This window comes from Talpa occidentalis, unplaced genomic scaffold (assembly GCF_014898055.3).
Source record: "Talpa occidentalis isolate TD23 unplaced genomic scaffold, MPIMG_talOcc4v2.1 talOcc4.16, whole genome shotgun sequence".
NCBI classification, from domain to species: Eukaryota; Metazoa; Chordata; class Mammalia; order Eulipotyphla; family Talpidae; genus Talpa; species Talpa occidentalis.
The window spans coordinates 71,179,373-71,197,539 of NW_023601653.1; the positions used below are offsets into that span (position 1 = coordinate 71,179,373).

The window sequence follows — 18,167 nt, forward strand, 5'->3', positions numbered from 1 at the left end:
GAGGACGGGGCGTGTGCAGAGGGCGGGGCGTGGCATGTGTGCAGAGGCACTTAGGGCGTGGCGTGGCACGGGGGCGTGGCGTGGCACAGGGGGCGTGACACGGGGCGTGGCATGGTATGGGGGCGTGGCGTGGTACAGAGGGCGTGGCATGGTGCTGAGGGCGTGGTGTGGCACGGAGGGCGTGGCGTGTGCAGCGGGCGTGGCGTGGTGCGGAGGGCGTGGCACTTAGGGTGTGGCGTGGCGCGGGGGCGTGGCGTGGCACGGGGGGCGTGGCGCGGAGGACGGAGGAGCGGAGTGGCCGAGGTCTGCGAGCGACGACGAACACCAGCTACCAACTACCGACACCGGCGAAGAAGACGCCAACGCAGCTGCTGGAACTGGTAATGAACCCACCGGTACGGGAGGGTTGCGCTGCACCCGGGAGCACCAGCCTGGCCGTGTGGGCCTTCCCGCCCAGGGTCACTACTTTAAGGCAAGAGCTAGAAGCTGCCCCGGAGGAAGACCAGGGGCTGATCAGGAGAGGCCGTCATGATGCCAGCCCAGCGCACGAGAGGAAAACAAGGAAGAGAACTGAGCATTCACTGCCAGGACAAAATCTCAGCCCACCCCGGGGGCTTGGGAGACTCAAAACCAGGCAGGAGTAACCTTGGTGGAGCAGAACTTCCTCTAGACATGTGGGCGCAGCTGTCAGCTGGATTGGTCCCCAGTCCTGGGGAAATAGGAGTATGCTTATTTGCACAGCACCCCACTATCCGAATCCTGCTCCATCAGTTCCCAACAGTAGTGGGGTGCCTGAGCAGTGAGCCTCAGCCCTCTGTCATTTCTTCATTGACATCAGTGCCTCCTCCAAGGCCGTTGTGAGGATTAGACAGGTCAACACCGCAGAGCGCCTTGGGGGTATGGCTCTACCTGCACCCCCACCATCCTCATCATCCGGGGAGGATGTCAGGATTGTCAGGGTGGACTCCAGCCTCTCCTTACTAGTTGTGAAACCCACCCTTACCACCCCTAACTCCTGAGGTTGGCCCTGGCCAGGCTGACACTTCCTTCCCTCCCTTACACTCGTGACCCCACCTGAGCATTTATAATCAGGTGGTGTGGTCCTGGCTCTGCCTTACTCTATGGAGACATTTCTCCTAATCTTTCCTTATCCATAGTCACACACAATCAAGCCTTGACCTGCAGATCTCACGGGCACATTTTAAAGATAGGCAGCATAATGGGTTGTGAAAAGCACTTGGACATTGCAAGCATGATAATGTAATGAATTAAATCTCCCTAAATCTGTTTCAGTGCAAGTCATATGTACATACATATAGTTACACACACACACACAAACTCACTTTTCAGTGACTGATATCCTTGCCCTGTTACCTGGTGTCCTCGCTTCCTGGTCACTCTGCAGAGTCACATACATTATAAAAGTTCCTGGGTTTGGGATGAGACACCTCCTGCCTCCCTGTGTCAATGCAGAGCCCCTCGGTGTGGGACATCGTGGCTTCTCCACGGTCACAGCCGCGCAGCGCGAGGTGGGGTCAGTGCTGCTGAGGAGATGAGCCGGCTAGGTGACAGACGTTGCTCCATCACGAGAGGTTTGCCTCGTTCTCACACAGCAGGACCTCCCCAGCTTACAGCCAGTAACTGCCACACGGGCCATCCCAGTGCAGAGTTCCGGCCCCTCCCCCGCTCTGCAAACTTCTGGGAAGGACAGGACGCCACAGGGACCAGGAGGTGGCGTGGCCCTTGACCTCCTGAAGTAGCCTCTTTTTAGCATCCCGCTGAGAGCAGACACCCTCACAGGCAGATTTTTCCACAGCCTTCCAGAGCCCTCCAGATACCGAGAGCCTGGGTACATTGGTTTACTGATATATTCACCACAACTTTGGGGGAAGTCCCATCCCATGGTCAGGAAGGCCTTTGTCTCCTTGTGCTGGAAGGGAATGTGATGCTTTGCCTGGAGCTGCTGGAATTCTAGCCTGTGAGCAGGGAACCCGGTTCTGTTCTGTCACTTACTGGCTGTGTAACTCTAAGCAAGTGACTTCACATCTCTGGGCTTTCGTTCCCTCTTCTGCACAAAGGCGAAAGGCTTAGATCTGATGATTTTTTTGACCCTTTTCTGCCAAGACTCTAGATTGCTTGTTATTCTGGGGCTTAAACTGATTGTGTATGTGTGTGCCGGTGTATGTGTTGGGGGGTGTGTGTGTGTGTGCCAGTGTATGTGTTGGTGTATGTTGGAGTGCATAAGGGTGTATGTTGGGGTGCATATGTTGGCATGTGTATGTTGGTGTAAGTGTTGGGGGGGTGTGTTGGTGGAGAAGGGGAGGAGTCACTGTTTTTTGTACGTCCCTGAATTCTCTGGAGGATTCCACCTGGGGAGTCCACTGGGAGTCGAGGGAAAGCCTCCCCAGGGGTGCTAAACTCGTGGCTCATTTTGCTCTTTTTCACTAAATTCACTCAGCCAATATAAATTTAGTGCTTAAAATATGTCAGCGCTGGTCTAGACCCTGAGGGATTTAGTCATGAACAAAACAAACAAAACCCCTGTGCTTATGGAGCTCACGTCAGGAAACAGATACTAAATAAGCGATAGGAAGAAACAGGGTATGTCAGTGAATTAAAAGTTATGCAAAGAGTGGGCCTCCCCGGTGGCGCAGCGGTTGAGCGCTGGGTTGCGAAGCTGCCCGCGCCCTCTGCGACGCAGGTTCGATCCCCGGCTGCTCCCTGGCCACCAGAGGAGGGTCCCACATGGCGCGCAGACCTCTCCTGCCACCCGCTGCTCCCCTCAGCAGTGTACTTCGGTCCTTCTGCCTGCTCTGCTCCCCGCTCTGCCTCTGGTGAATTCTCTCACCCTCCCGCACTTCTGACTGTACCCAGTGCATGTATAAACAAACAAACAAACAAATAAATAAATAAATAAAAAACATGCCTCTATTAAAAAAAAAAAAAAAGTTATGCAAAGAGGACTAAGGCACTCCAGCAAATGGGGACAGCAGTTGTCCATGGGGGCCAGGGGAGACCTCACTGATAAAGTCGCACTACTAGGGAGATGAGAGTCCAGAGCTAGGGCCTCCTGGGAGGCCCATGTAATATAACAGGCAGAGAGGGCACAAGGAGATTGGCCTGAGTCTCAGGCAAGTCGTGGTGGGGAATTGTGGTGTGAGTGTCGGGTCTTTTTAAAAGCACAGAGATCGGGGTCCTGGCCCCACCGGCTGATGGAGCCAGGGAGGCCAGGCCGATCAGGACTGTGCACTGCTGGGAGAGCTGGGCTAGGTCTCAGCTCCTGTTCGGGGAGCAGGGGCTTACTCAGGGGTCCTACTGACCGCCAGTGGATCACCCAGCAGAATCCCTGACCTGAACTTGTTCCAAGGCCAGGTTGTACAATTGCCTGCTGAGGAGTTGGGATTAAATAGAGGCTCCTTCATCTCTGCCTCCTTCCTCCTCACGCCTTGGTCCTGCTGGAGAAGGCAGGGAGGAGGGGGACAAGTCAGCACCAAGAAGCTGGGCCATTTACAAGGCAGCAGCAGACCCTGACCCTCTGAACTAAGTTCTACTGGGAAGGAGAAGGGACACCCTCTGTGAGGACACCCTCTGTCCATTCCTGGGCATGGAGAACAGAGATAACGGAAGCTTCTGGTTTAGTTTAGAAGCATTTTCATCTTGTCTTTCTGGAATTTTCCACTTTAGTCCCCTTCACCTACTCCATCCAGGTATATGGACTCACTTCCCCCCACCCCCCGACACACAGGGAGCTTCACAGGCTTGGAGTGGAAAGTTAAGAGCCAGGAGTGGGACTGGGGGGGCGAGATGGGTAGGGAGGACTCTGAAAGATGCCATGGCCCCCACTCTATTAGCATCTCTGCTCAAGTCCCTCTGAGGTTACTCTGGAACTTTCCCAGAAGTGTCCCTTCTCTCTATGCCCTCTTTTTCTCCTCTCTAACCACATCCCTCTTAGCTGCCCTCTCCGTCCCCCCAACCAGAATCCCATCTATCCCTGGCCATGCTCTCATGGACAGGGACATCAGCCCTTCTCACCCGTGGCCTTCTCCCGCCCTGTTGTCCAAAACCTTCTGTGCCTCAGTTTACCTCTAAAAGATGGTGCCTTGCAAGGGGAGGTGGGAGAGATCTGAGAGTACAAAGTCAGGAGAAGGGAAGGAGAACAGCATAAAATAAACCATTACCACATTTGAAGACAATGTCATCACAGTTGCTGCCCTGACAAGTCGGGGTGTTCTCGCCCCGCAACCCTGGCCAAATGGGGGGAGAGTGGGGTGCCATCACATGCTCCCAGCACAAGCAGCAGCCAGCTCTGCCCTTGCCTGATATCTGGCTTCTGCCAACCTTCCTTAGGTCCTTCCTGACCACTCTCTCCTATTCAGGAAGCCCCCAAACCTCCCCCCACCACTGAACCCCTAAGTCCCTATGAGGAATGCTGGGTGATTTGGCCTCCGTAAGGGCTTTAAAAATAGACTGTGGATCCCCTGCAAAAAAAAAATAAATAAATAAAAAATCCCTGGCTAAAAATAGCTCTCAGCATCTAGGGGAAAAAAAAAGAAACTGCAGCAAAATTCAATTGGAGCAGTGACTTTCCTGCCGCTCATGTTCCGGGTCAGTTGGAACACCAGGGGAGGCTGGGGGGGCAGGGAGGATGGGGTTCTTCAAGGACAGAGGACCATCAGAACCGCCACCTCCAGCCATCTCTGCTTGCGGGTCTCTGCCTCCTGGTCCTCCGATGCCTTCCCTGGAGCTGCAGGGACCCGAGATGGCCATGGAAATGGTGCAGAGGGATGCAGAGGGGCTGGGGACAGGCCCTGCAGGGTCCCCAAAGAACTCAGGGGAGTTGTCAGGCTAGAACCTGAAGCTAAAAAAAAACCCACCATCCAAACAGCTGCCATGGGGCGGGAAGTGCAGGTGTTCATCTGGAAGAGCCACTGCGTTGGCGCTCAGCGAGGGACACGGGGCACTTCAGAAGTCATCACTAGGAAAGTCAGAATTTATATCCAGAGCACAAAGGCAGAGGAAGGGGAACCTCAGGGTTTTTCATTTACAAGCCTTTCTGCAACTGGCAGTGAGGAGAAGGGTCTAGAAACAGCGGCAAGGAGAAATGGTTTGGCTTACTGAAAACATTTTAAGACGTAGGTTTGTGGTGGGAGCTTCTAGAATCTAAACTACACACACACACACACACACACCCTCACACACGCACTTTTTCTTGTCTCTCTATAAAAGGAGGCTACTTCTTTGCCCCGGGGCAAAGCTGTCTTAGTGAGCTGTGGGAAACCCAGGCTGTGACCTCCAAAGCAAGGCTTCCTCCCTTTAGCGGTACAGATCTAAACCAGGGATGTGCTTGTGTTGGTCACGAGGACAGGAGAATGTTAACACCCTAAATAGAAGATGATCGGGGGTGAGGGGGGAGAAACCCCTAAGAAGGGTATGGGTGAATCCAGGAAATAACGCCCCAAGTCCCCAAACTAAATTTTTACAGCTGATGTTTTGTTACCATTATTTGCCATCGAGGTTGTGCACTCACAGGCACATAAAGTCACCCCGATACACATAGACACGCCAGAGAAATGTGTCCCTCAAAGGTATTAGGGTTCAAAGGGCACATCTCACCCACAGTGATCACACATGTCCCCCATGTTCCCTGGACTCGTGTCTTTTCTCCAAAACCACTAGCTGGTCACTTTCCTGTCAAGACAGGGAAGAGCAGTGAGTGAAATGCAGAGTCCTTCCAAAGAACGTGTGGGAGACTGAGCTATTTCCAAGGACATCCTCATAGGGAAAAGAGGGCTCTGAGTGGGGAAGGACAGAGATGCCATGAAATGCTAAGTGGGGGGTTCCCAGCCAGTGGGCACTGCGCCTGACCACTGCCTGCCAGGAGCAATCAGAACGGGCATGTCCCCCAGGGAGTGTCCATGAAAGATGGGAAGAGGAGCCGGACCATACTTTGCACAGTGCAAGCAGGTAAAATACCCCCTTGGTTATTTGCCTTCTTAACCTTAGTCTTTTCCTTCCCAAAGAATTCTTCCACCTTCCCCACCCCAAGGGAAGGCAGACTGATCAATAACAGGACATTGGGTCACGATAGGCTTCAGAGCCGGCCATCCTGTCCCCAGGCATGTGCCCCCTCACCTACACACCTGGCAGGACACATCTGGGCCGATCCAGCCCAGTGCTCCCTTCCTGTCACCTTGCACAGCTTCCTGTCTCTCTCTTCTCCTCTTGCAGCATCTACAAAATAGAACGCCGGAGCTTGCCGTGGTGGGCGACAAGCCACCATCATCTCTCGCATCATGGGGTTAACAGGAATGCACTTGGAGAAAACGGGAGGAAAACCAACAACTTGAAAAACCACTGATCCCCCCTCCTCGCCAAACCCGCATTCTCCACGGTGTCTTTGAACATCGGGATTGCAGCGTGTGCTGTGGCTGGGCACGGAGTGTTGCAGCATTTTCTGACAGCCTTTGCTCACTCCCCGGTATTTTTCCCCTCCAGATCCTCAGGCCTGTGAAGACATAGTCCTGGCTCCCCCTAGTGGCCAGAAGCTCACAGCATTAAGCTGGGATGCCTCCTGCAAACTGGGTAATTAGTGAATAGTTTAGTTACAACCACACTCTCATTAACTAACAGTGGGAGAAGGGACCATCCTTGTTTCCTTGGAGATTTAGCTACGCATGCACCTATCGCATCAGCTGCTCCCTATGAGCTAAAAAACCCCAAGGTTATTATTTCCCTGGTGCATGCTGCACTGATGCAGGAGGCAACCTGGGTAATCATCATGTTCTAGGTCTCTGCTGCTTCCAGGGGGGGTTCTCTGACCCCCCCACCCCCAACCCACAGCATCAGCCTACCTGGGAACTGGATAGAAATGCAAATTGGGGTTCCTTCTTCTCAGACCTTCTGAGTCAGTAAGTCTGGGGGGCTGGAGCCAGGAATAGGTATTTTAATAAATTTTCCAGATTATTCTGATTCACGATGGAGACAGAGCAGGACTGGCTTGGACTAAGCAGGCACTGGCATTTTGTGCCTATTAATTTTCAGAAAGTTTTCTTGACTATTAAGGTATTGGATCAAAAGAAAAAGGAAATGTATTTCTTCCTTATTCCCGTGGATAATGTATTGGTTGAAATAACCTAATCATGGGAATAAGGAATGCCCACTTCCAGGTTTGCCTCTTAAGCAACACCTCCTTCCTCACCCAATGTCATTAGTTTTATTTTTCTTCAAAACCCAGCTTATTATGGCGTCTGGGTCACTGGAAGCATCTTTGAGAGACTAAGCAGAGCTTGAAAATTGAGAGTAGCGAGGACACTGTCCCCATGGTGTGAGGCACTACCCAGGAGTGGGCACTACCCTGTCAGAAGTCAGCAGGACAGAAAAATTAAGTGGACAGTAGGCAAGTGAATGCTGACATAGAAAATGTCAACCTTGGCCCTGCTTTTGGATTTCTCCAGCCTATTTCTGTGAAATGCATCAATTACTGTCGACACTGTTAAGCACAGAAGGCTTCAGACTCATTTTGATGCACTGACTGCTTCTAAGAGGTCAATCTATTTTTGTTTTTACAGATTTTTTTAAAGATGTTGGGGGAGTGAAATTTTGAACAAGATTCAGACTGCAGAAAGCAGGCAGCTGCTGAGTGAGCCATCCATCGTGCAGGACAAAGAACACACCATGGTTCTTTGCAGGGAATCTTGGGGATCATGGAAATCTACTCCCTGCTGGACAGAGGAGGAAACTGAGGTTCAGATTGGAACACTTACCCTGGAGGAGATGAGTGTGTCCAAGGTCGCCTGCCCGTCTATCCTCTTCTAACGCCAAGCCTCATTATCAGGCAGGAGTTCCACATAATTCTTAGCCTGGTGAGATTCTGGAAAAAATCTGTAACCTAGTGGTATTTGACTGGAAAATCATTTTTCCAAAGATACCTGATCCCTTTGCTGTGTCCTCTCCTAGTTCCTACAGATATTTTCCCTCCATAGAGAATAAATTGGGCAAAGTCCCCAGGATGGCAGGCCTCTGTGCGGAGTTTGCAGGGCAGTTTCCTACTACCTTACTCTTTACCTCTTCCAGAAGGTTGGGGACACCTCAAAGACCAGAGTACTTCAAATTGCCCACTTGACGACACAGGTAGCTTCAGCACCCCCCCACCCCACCCCCCCCCCACACAGCTGTCCAGGATCTCTGAGAAGCCATGTTTGCTGCTGCACACAGCACTTCCTTGTGCAAGAATGTGGGTGGCAGATCATCACCGCCCATTCTGAGCAACCTCCAGTCACATCAGGCCTTCAGCGGAAGGGAGCCCCGGGGCCCCAGAGGAAAGGCAGCGTGGACTCTCAGCCCTAAATGGATCCACACAGTAGGGTTGGCTGGCCGTGCAAGGGCGTGGTGGAACAGCCTCAGTGCTGCTTCAAGATCTGTTCAACCAGATAGTGCCAGGGCCGCCCCCACCAATAGGCAGCTCTGCGGGCACTGAGTCCGGTAAATACAAGTGGTGGTGGCTCCCTCTAGTGGAGTTGTAGGGAATGGACAGTGGCCCTGAATCCGGTAGAAAGCACCTGCTGGGAGACTCAAAAACGGCCCAAAGATGCTTTGGGGAGGTTGTTCTTTTGTTCTGTTTACAGCCTCCAGCACAGGAGGCTGTGGCTGCTGAAACAGGACCTCCTGATCTCTGCTGTGGGATTCAGTGTCAGCCACTGGCCAGAGCCCAAGAGCCAGGAATGGATTTACCTTCTACCTAGGACCCTGTTCCGGTCACTCCCACGCTGTAGACAAACCCCTTTCACCTCTCTGGGGCATGCTGTGCTCCATATGTTGGGGGGGTGTGCAAGCCAGCTGGTGTCCATCCCGGAGATGTTCCCAAATCAGCTCAAAGTCTGTTGCTCAGTCAGGAGGAAGCCACAGAATTGCTCATATCCTCCCACTCGGAAAAGAGCCCAGCAGTCCAGGCTGTGCCCTCATAACCGCTGTCCAGAGCGCCTCATCCCATCATTCCCACTCCATCCAGGGCCAAGTTGGCTCTGCATGCAGAGAATGAGCTGATAAGGGCCCTCCTCTGTGGCCTTCAGAGCCAAAGACTTGGAACAGAGCTCAGGTCTGAGGGCTTGAGCACGGCGCCTGGTGAATGAGACAGGAGACCCCACACCTCCTTCATAAGCAAAGAGCGTCTAGGTGACCCATGTCATAATAGTGATGGTTAGCACACTGCTCCCCTGGGCCGGACACATTTCTAGGCTCTCCACTTCTATATTAACTCCCTAAATCACCACAGCAAACTTAGACCAAAGGTCATCCCTAAATCTGCCACCCAGGCCCTAGAGCTAAAGTCACCTGGTTATTTTAAGGATGGAATTGACACAGATTCCCTAGGCAAGAGAAGAGGGCTTTCCTTTTCTGTCATGTACCAGGAAATCTGTTTGCCTCCATTACCCATGTGAGGCAGTTTAAAATTTCAGAATTACTAAGTGGGCACAGACACTGGAGAGCATTTCTTCCAATTCTCCGTTTCCCAGTGAGACAGAGGACCAGGGAATAAAGACATGCAGAGACTAGACATGCCTCACACAGCGCGTTTAGTGGCTGGGCCACCCTGGCCCCAGCGGTCCAGGCTCTGCCCCAAGTTCTTTCCATGCCACCCAGTGTGGCTGCCAGCTGGAGTAGATGAACAGCACCCAGACACTCCCCTTCAGTGCCCAGCGAGCTCCCTGGCCATCAGTCAGCCCAAACGAGCTCAAAAGGCAGACTCTGACACCAGCAATGGCAGCCTAGAGTGGCTTGGCCCATTGACTCTGCTCCCCTTCAGTGACACTGGTCACTCCAGGAATGGGGCTTCCCGGGGCTGACAGCAGGGATGCGCTCAGGACAATCTGTGACCGCAGGTCTCCTGCTCCTAGCCCAAAGGGCTGCCATCCTTTTGCCACCCCCGGAGCCCCTCCCCAGGAGCCATGATAGAGCAATGTTCACCCTCTCCCTGGCATTTCTTTTCCCAGACTGCTTCTGGGCTCTGCTGGTGCATTCCACGCCCCCACCTTTTCCTTCCCGTTGTCCCCAGCCCAGAGTCTCTGGGCCTTTGCTTCCCAATCTCATTTGGCTTCCCTTGGGATGTGACAAAACCGCCCCTATCATTTCCCAGCTGGGAAGTGAGGACCAGTCGTAGCTCCTAGGCGTGGGCTGCGTGGAAAGGGAATCCTCGTGGTGCCTTCTCTTCACTGCACTGTCGCCGTGGACTTGGCCTGCAGGGCCTGGTCAGAGGGTCCTACAGAGCTCTCTGGGCACTTTGCTCTGTATCTGCCACGGGGCTGAGCAGCAGACTTGCTCTGCTCTAACTTGAGGGGGGAGGTGAGGAACTTGCAGAGGGAATATATCAGGGGGTGGATGTGGTGCAGAGGGAGAAGAGTGTGAGACTGGGGATGAATCACAGAAACTCAGATGTAGCCCGTCCTAGACGGAGTGGGGGTGGAGGGTCAGGACGACAGCAGGCAGGAGGACAAGAGCTGTCACTCTCCACTGGCTTCCTCCAAAGCGGGAGTGGGGCTGGGGCTGCCTGAACAGGGGAGTAGCTGAGCTGGCGGCAAGTCCTGCTTAGCTAAGTGAGGTGCATCCCACAGACCAGTTTCTGGGAGGGAGGGCACAGGGTCTCTGTTGTCATGCCTCCCAGCTTTTCCTTTCCTCCACATGCCCCTCCAACTCATTGGCTTAGAGGAACCCTTGCCTTCACTCCTGTCATACCCACACCCCACCCCTCCTGCTGACTCTCTCTTCAAAATTAACCAGAATCTGTCCACTGCTCACCATCCCACTGTTGACAGCTTGGCCCAAACCACCATCTGCTCTCACCTAGATTATTCAAACAGTCTAACTGTTAATCTTGTTAAAACTGAAGTCCCGTCATATCACTTATCTGCCCAGAACCCTGGAGGAATGGCCTCCCCACCAACTCAGGAAACCAGCAAAGGACTTTCAGGCACCAGTAGGGCCCTGGCTAAGCAGCCACCACCCTCCACTTCCCAGCTACTTGGGCATCATCCCCTGTCCTTTCCTGCGTGCTCACTGCCCTCCAGTCACCCTGGCCTCCTAGTTCCTAGAATATGGCGGCAATGCTCCCACCCCAGGACCTTTGCACTTACTGTTCCCTCTGCCTCGAATGTTTCCCCCCAGTATCCACATGGCTCACTCTTTGACCTCTTCTGCTCTTCACACAAGCATTACCTTCTAAATCAGTCTTCCCCTGCCTCCTCTCTTTTAAGTTCACCCCAAACCCCCCATGCCTGCCATATTCTGCAGCCTCCTTTCTTGATTTTCCTCTATTGCATTTACACTTTACTGGCATACAATATATTTTAGTTATTTACTGTATCAATTGCTTGCCTTATTCCATCAGAACCTTCACAAGGGTGGGCTTGGGTTCTTGGCTTTATTCATTCTTGGCCGAGCACATGGGGAAGCTCAATGTCACAGTTGTTGAATGCAGGAACAAACGAATGCTTGACATCGCTTGGGAAATAGAAGCTCTCTCAGGAGATGGCATCTAAGAAGATGCCAGAACTACTGGGCTTTTTTAATAAGAAGAGAAGCTGGGAGAGAAAAGGGTATAGGTGTTCGTGTGTGCACACATGTGCGTGGTACAGGGTTGTTTGACAACCACATTCACTTGTCATATGCAGTGTGTAAATTCTTGATGATTTGTATATAAGCGTTTCAGCATTCAGGTGAACCAGTCATTCACTCTTGAACTCACTCGCTCACCACACATTTCACGTATGACAATTCATGTCCTGCTAGACGTGAATGGGGTGGGTACCTGGCTAAGGAATGGTTCCTGAGGCTGAGAGACTTCTGTAATATGGTTTAAAAAAAAATCCTGGGGAATTCAAAACATACCTGGGAGGGTCCGGGCATCAAAGCAGACAGTAACCTCAGGATCACCTGATCAGGAAGAAAATGCAGAGCAAGAAAATCATCCCCATATGTTTTGGCCTCGGCAGGAAGAGTCTCAGAGGAGCAGTCCCTAGAGGGTTTTTCTCCCTTCCAGAGCTTCCCAGAAGGATGGGGAGAGAGAAGGAAGTGGAAGTGGGCAGGGCACATTTCCCAGAAGTGAGCGTGTTCTCCCTCCCCTGTTAACAGGAGTGAATGCGTGCCAGCTGCAGGAGAGCAGTGTGGGTTAGAGAAAGAAGTCCTTTTGCTCCCAGGAGAACCTGCACAGCGTCTCCTGAGCCCTGGCAGAGTCGCAGGAAACAGGACTCTGACCTTGGCCTGGGCAGGCAGTCATGTACATAGAAGAGGTGGATACCTCCTAGACCCCAGCTTACAGGGCTCACCTTCTTAGGGAACATCCCGGGCCAGGGTGGGGTGACTGCAGAGGGTAGTGAAACCCTCTTTTTGTTGATCTGTGGGTGGTGCCTGGGGAGCTGGCGGGTGCCCTGCTTCCTAGATACCCACCTGCTTTTGTCATGACTGTTGACTCATCTGCCTCACTCAGCCGTTGACATTTTCATGCAGCAAAACGCACAGCCTCCAAGACTCTGCCATATTTATTTGTTAATCTCCCACAGACACCCTCTCCTGGGTGGGTCCACAGCACAGCCACGCGCCCTCTGGCCTCCTTGACCTCTGAGCTCCCAAACCTCATCTCTTTTCCCCCCATCACCAGATCTCCCCCTCCCGCTGACAACCTCACCCCAACGTCCTGGGCCCCATCTTTAATGCCAGCAGGTCCTGTCTCAGCTCTTCCCAGTTTGGGAAGGGCTCTGGGGAGGCCATCGGAGAGGCATAAAACCAGATCTTGTCTCCTGAGGTGGAGGGTCCGGCCCTCTCTGTCCAGCCACCACCAGCGATGTATGCGTGTGTGTCCTCGCTTGACCACTGCGCCAGCCTTCACCCTGCCAGGGAGAAAGCAGAACAAAAGGAAGTGGAGTTAGTGGTCAGAGGGTGAGGCCTGAGGAACTGAACCAAGAAACCCAGGAAACACCTGGTTTCTCCTCAGCTCCCAGGCATTTGCATAGTGTCCCCCAACCTTATTTCTGGTTCTCTGGTGTGCTCAAACTGTGCCTCCCCACTGTGGCCTTTGAGCATGTGCCCCCTGAAGCTACTCCTGCCGAGGCTTTATATGCTGCTGTCATTAACTCCACATCTGTCTCTAGCCCTTGGTCCCCCAGGAATCAAGTCCAAGTGATGTACTTGACTCCCAGGCCGTGCAATGTGACACCTCAACAGTCCACCCAATGTATTCCCTTCCTCTCACACCCTGCACTGTCCACCTGGATCCTGGGGCCTGGTGCTGACCTCAGCATTGCAGGCATGTCTCCCGCCACGCCCGGCTCCTCCCTCACCCACCCACCAGAACGCCCCTGCTCCTCCTCCCACACTCCAGGGCCCACCAGCCTTCCAGGCGCAGTGCAGCCCACCATGGTCCAGAGCCACTCCTGCCAGGATGACAGTCTCGCTGACTTTCTGCCCCCGTGGCCTGTCCCACACAGTATTACACATAACTGCTTTCAACTGGGAAGTAGGTGAGATTTGGGGCCCAAAGTCCTGCATGCAAGGTGACGTCTACCACATCCAGGGCAAAGAAAGACCACCCCGCTCATCCTCCCCAGGGAGAGACTTGTGTCTGACACCTTGAAGCTCTTCAAGTGGCGGGGGGGGGGGGGGGGGGGGGGGCAGGGTCTGGCTAAACACAAACACAAACTGATCATCCCTCACCACTTCTGTTCCTGCACCTGCTCCTGCACATGACAGTGACGAGCTGTGTCCCCAGCTTCATAGGGCTGCCCCCAGGCCAGCTGTTGGCGGAACTGCTTTGGAAAAAATGCAGGTGAGCAGCATCGTCCCTATATAGTAGCCTCCTTGGGATGCAAAGATTTCTATTTGTAATTTCAGTTATTCAGGAGCAAGAGCAAAAGTCCATCCTCTGGGGTGACTAGGCATTTTGTTATGTCACAAAGGTAACCTGGAAGTTTGCCAGGTAGCCTAGTATCGCTGCCCACTAGGACACCGCCTAGTGGACACCACCCTGGGGCTTTCCACTGGCCTCATCTGTATACAGTCACTCTGGCATCCTTGACCTCTAAGCTCCCAAACCTCATCTCTTTTGTCCCCATCACCAGGTCTCCCCCTCCCGCTGATAGCCTCACCCCAATGTCCTGGGCCCCAATGTCCTGGGCTGCCCCCCAGACCAGCTGTTTGTGGAACTGCTTTGGAAAAGGATCCACAAAAATGCAGGTGAGCAGCATCATGCTTATGTCATTTTATTACATCACAAAGGTGACCCAGACGCTGACTGTAAGACGAAATGAAGTAACACAAAAGCCTCTGTTTCCTGGCAGCATCCCAACCGTCACCAGGTGATGATCATGCTTAAGCAGATGGTGACTGTGCCAGACCCAGGAGAGAGAAGCCTGCGCGAGTACGTCTGCATCCTAGTCAGAGGTGCGTCAGCGTGTGGACGCACTTAAAAATGCCACGCGCCCGCCTTAGGTGGGGTTCCCCTGTGTGGGCCTCAGTCCCTGTGTGGGCCTCAGTCATGCTGGGGCTGCCCCATAAGCCTCCCACTACAGCTCTTTGAGTGCTCTCAGGGAACCCATTGTGTTGTTGGTTTTGTTTTGTTTTTTTACCTCAGCCCAAAGAGAACAGTGTTAGAAAAGGCCATTCGACCTAGGATTAAAAGCAGCAGATGAAAAACACGTTTTGGGGTTCCTTTCTCTGCTGCTTCCTGAAACCCTACTAAAATAACAGTAATGGAAATTATTGAAGGAACAGATAGGTAAAGTCACAAGATAAATCAAGATGGTGGGTAGGAAATTTGGGGATGGTGAAAAACCACTAGGAGAGCAGCATTTGGCTTAGGAGAGGGGCAAGATGGGAAAGCTGAGTGCCTGCAGATGGGGGACCAGTGAAATAGGATGATGTACCCCAGGGCTAATGGATTGGGAGTCTGAGGCCTCAGGTACCATGGAAAGACGGAAGGGCAGGGCTAACAATTCACTGTGCTTAGAAACTTCCAGGTCTTCTCCCCAACCCCAAAGAGCCAAACGCGTACCCATCTAATACCTGGGCAACAGAGGGGAAGTTTAAGGAGGCCCAGCAAAGCCTGGACTCATGGCTTACACCTGGATGTCTGGATGTTAGCAAAGGTTTTGTAAATGTTCCATGGACTTCCACCCAGTCCATCCAATCCATTACGCTGTGAGCAGACCTAGACTTTCAAACACAAATATGATGATATAATCAAATAGGATCACCCCACCACCAGCTGTTTAAAACATCCCCATGGCATCCGCTACTCTCTGACCAAAGGCCAACTCTTAACTCTCCACCCTGCTCCATGTTGGCCCAATCCCTTGCCACCCCAGTCTCTTGTACGCACCACGATAACCCCACCACAGGACCTTTGGACAATATGTTCCCTCCACTTGGAATGCTATTTCTAGAACCTTTGTTTATTTACCTCCTGCTCATCATTCAAACTTCAGCTACAAAGTCATTCATAAATGCCCCAACTACGGCTCTGATAACACAGATATGGGGATGTCTGTAGCATGTTACATTCAAAGAGAAATTCATTAGTTTCATTTATCATTAGGTTCCCATTGCATAGGACAGAGAAGGAGTCCAATAAATATATATGGAAAAAAATTATTGAAAAAGTATCTGTTTCACTGCTGCAACCACCAGTGTGTATGGCTTGGGTATAAATAACACTTATTCATCTGTCTCACCTGCACCCTAAGGTTGTATGACTTGGAGACTGCATGCATTTAAAAAAAAAAAAAACCACAACAAAAACCTTGTCACTCTCTCCTCCCTATATTTCCAGTTCCTGTCTTCGCATATAATTTCTGGAAATGTATACTGACATATATTGTGCAAAAAATTATGTGTTATATGGGGTTTCTATTCTGGAGAGCTAACATATACAATCCTTCCTTTAAACACCTTGCCTTTTAGACATAATCATCTGTGATATATTTCCACTGCTTCACATGTGATCTTTAAATATATTATCTGCCTTCACAATACAACACAGATTCAATTGGCTGGATTCCAAAAAGTATCTGATTGAAAGAAACATTCAGCACCTTAGGCAAAGCTCAGGATTTTATCTTATCTCGGCACTATAGGTCTAACACCTATGCTTTGTATTATAGATTTCTTTATTTCCCTCTTGTTTTTATAATAATAAGAGTTTTCAGATGTGGTAAAATAGCCAAATTATTGCACATATGGTGCAGAAAATATGGTGTTGACTGGTCACCAAGAGGTGATCTAACACGTAAAATTCCAAATCCCCCCTGACAGGGCATGGTGGTGGGGGTGGGGGTGTCTAAATTTGAACACTTAATCCAATATTAATTTAACCCTCTGATATGTTAAACAAGTTTTAAATTGATCCATTTCCTTTTCCTTTCTACTTACTTAGTACACGCCCTCTGGTAACCATGAATCTGAATGAAGTTTGGTGGGTTTTGTATTTCTTTAGCTTGGTGGGTTTTGTTTCTTTTTAATTCCACATATAAGTGAGATCATGAACTTTTTGTCTTTCTCTGTTTAACTAATTTCACTTAGCATGATGCCCTCAGGGTCATCCATGTTGTCACAAACAGCCTGATTTCCTCCTTTTATGACCAGATAATATTTCACCATTATTGTTAAGAGTGTGTGTACATTATAATCACCAGCAAAATGCAAATAAAATAAGATGTTATTTAATCCTTATCACACTCCCAATCTGCCTTCCGGACTAGAATCTATAGAATTGGTTGGGCACCATAAATACTGTCAAACAGAGCTGGTGATTTCTTCTGTTTCACTCTCAATTTCTATAAACATTCATTATTATTTTTCAAGATGGAAATAATTTTTGTGATCTTAAAAAAAAAGTTCATTGTAAACAATTCATGTAGAAAACTATAAAATTGAAATCATCCCTTCAACCCAGGAAAATGCACTGCATGAAGTCACAGGACCTGGTTAGCTCAGTTACTTGGGGGTCTCATCTGATAAAGGGAAATAGCAACTGAGAACACATCACAGGGCCAGGATTTAAGATCATATGTGTATACGGCGTGGTGGTCAGTAACTGTAGCAATGACTATCACTGTTAATAATGAATTCCCATGTTTTCTCCTACACATATATCCATGTCAACGTCCACTTTTTTATGTTCCCACAAAAGGTGACTTTCTCGTGCCAAAAAAATTATTTCGAAGTACATTGCTTCAATAAGCATTCAATTTAGTAAGATTATAACTATTTCCATCAAATTCTTCTTGAAGCTTTGATTTCAGCTGACAAATTTTATTAATCTATTCATAAGTCAAAGTTCCCTGTTTTATTTTACAAAAGCCTGAACTCCTTGAGTCTCTGCAAGCCGCAAAAAGAGGGGACCGCCTTTAAGAATATGTATTATAGAGTGAAAGTTTGCATCTCTGCCAAAAGATCCCCAGTATGGCTATATAGAAATGGGACCTCAAGGAAGTAATTAAGCTTAAATGAGGTCACCTTTATGAGGCCGAAGGTCTGTACCTTTTAAAAAAAAAAAAAAAGATTTATTTATTTATGTATACAAGAGCTGGGGTATAGGCCAGAGGTACAGAGAGGTGAGACAGAGTGGGGAGCAGAACAGGCAGATCTACTGAAATACACTGCTGAGGAAGGTCTGTACCTTTTAAAGGCGGGAGAGACTCTGGTGCTTACTATATGTGTGCAGAGGAAAGATCAGGCAGGGCACAGCCAGAAGGCAAAAAGGTAACAGTCTGCAGATTGGTAAGGAGGAAGAGAGTACTCACCAGAGACTCAATTAGTGAGCAACTTGATCATGGACTTCTACCCTCCTTAACTATGAGAAATAAATACTGTTTAAGCCAACCAGCCTGTGTCATTTTGTTGCAACAACCCAAGCAAAATGAGAAAAACAGAGATTCCTACCTTACATCCCAGGGCCCTGTGGTGGGGACAGGAGAGGAGGGAAGAGATCAAAGGTCAACAGTAGGAAAGAGCAGGAATAATTTTGCTGGGAGCATCCCTGGAGATGACCAGACTTTGGAGGAAATGGCTGCTGGTTGCTCTGAGGTGGCCAGATCAGGGCAGTGAAGCTGCAGAGTGACTGTTGGGTTTGTGAGCTAAGATTTACAAACTAAGAGCTGGTTGCTTTGAGTTGCCAGATTTAA

At 50.6% G+C, this 18,167-nt stretch overlaps 1 protein-coding gene and 2 long non-coding RNA genes across 14 annotated transcripts in view; 1 reads left to right on the plus strand and 2 right to left on the minus strand.

Moving 5' to 3' along the window:
• The first annotated feature begins 352 nt into the window (after positions 1-352).
• LOC129145998 (uncharacterized) lies at positions 353-7,897 on the plus strand. The gene is made up of 3 exons (XR_008552288.1): positions 353-380; positions 6,496-6,582; positions 7,569-7,897. It is a non-coding gene; the product is annotated as an uncharacterized LOC129145998 (long non-coding RNA).
• LOC129145997 (uncharacterized) lies at positions 3,216-9,326 on the minus strand. 3 transcript variants are annotated; one of them, XR_008552286.1, is made up of 5 exons: positions 6,852-8,135; positions 5,614-6,231; positions 4,875-4,975; positions 4,033-4,123; positions 3,216-3,455 (listed from the first exon to the last, which is right to left on the minus strand). It is a non-coding gene; the product is annotated as an uncharacterized LOC129145997 (long non-coding RNA). The 3 variants fall into 3 exon arrangements; XR_008552287.1 differs by lacking the exons at positions 3,216-3,455; positions 4,033-4,123 and adding exons at positions 4,485-4,744; positions 8,787-9,326 and having other exon boundaries at positions 6,852-7,881; XR_008552285.1 differs by lacking the exons at positions 3,216-3,455; positions 4,033-4,123 and adding an exon at positions 4,485-4,744.
• Positions 9,327-9,963: 637 nt separating this feature from the next.
• Positions 9,964-18,167, minus strand: part of KCNA6 (potassium voltage-gated channel subfamily A member 6) — a 36,198-nt gene continuing 27,994 nt past the window's right edge. Inside the window, exons 1-5 of one of the 10 annotated variants that reach the window (XR_008552282.1) lie at positions 16,414-16,540; positions 13,702-13,793; positions 12,439-12,878; positions 11,881-11,925; positions 9,964-11,493 (exon numbers count right to left, since the gene is read on the minus strand). The gene's annotated coding sequence lies outside the window, so the exon portion shown is untranslated. Of the gene's footprint in view, positions 11,574-11,880; positions 11,926-12,438; positions 12,879-13,701; positions 14,086-14,132; positions 14,220-16,413; positions 16,541-18,167 lie in introns of those variants that run through there. The other 9 variants (XR_008552283.1, XR_008552280.1, XR_008552281.1 and 6 more) reach the window with 9 other exon arrangements.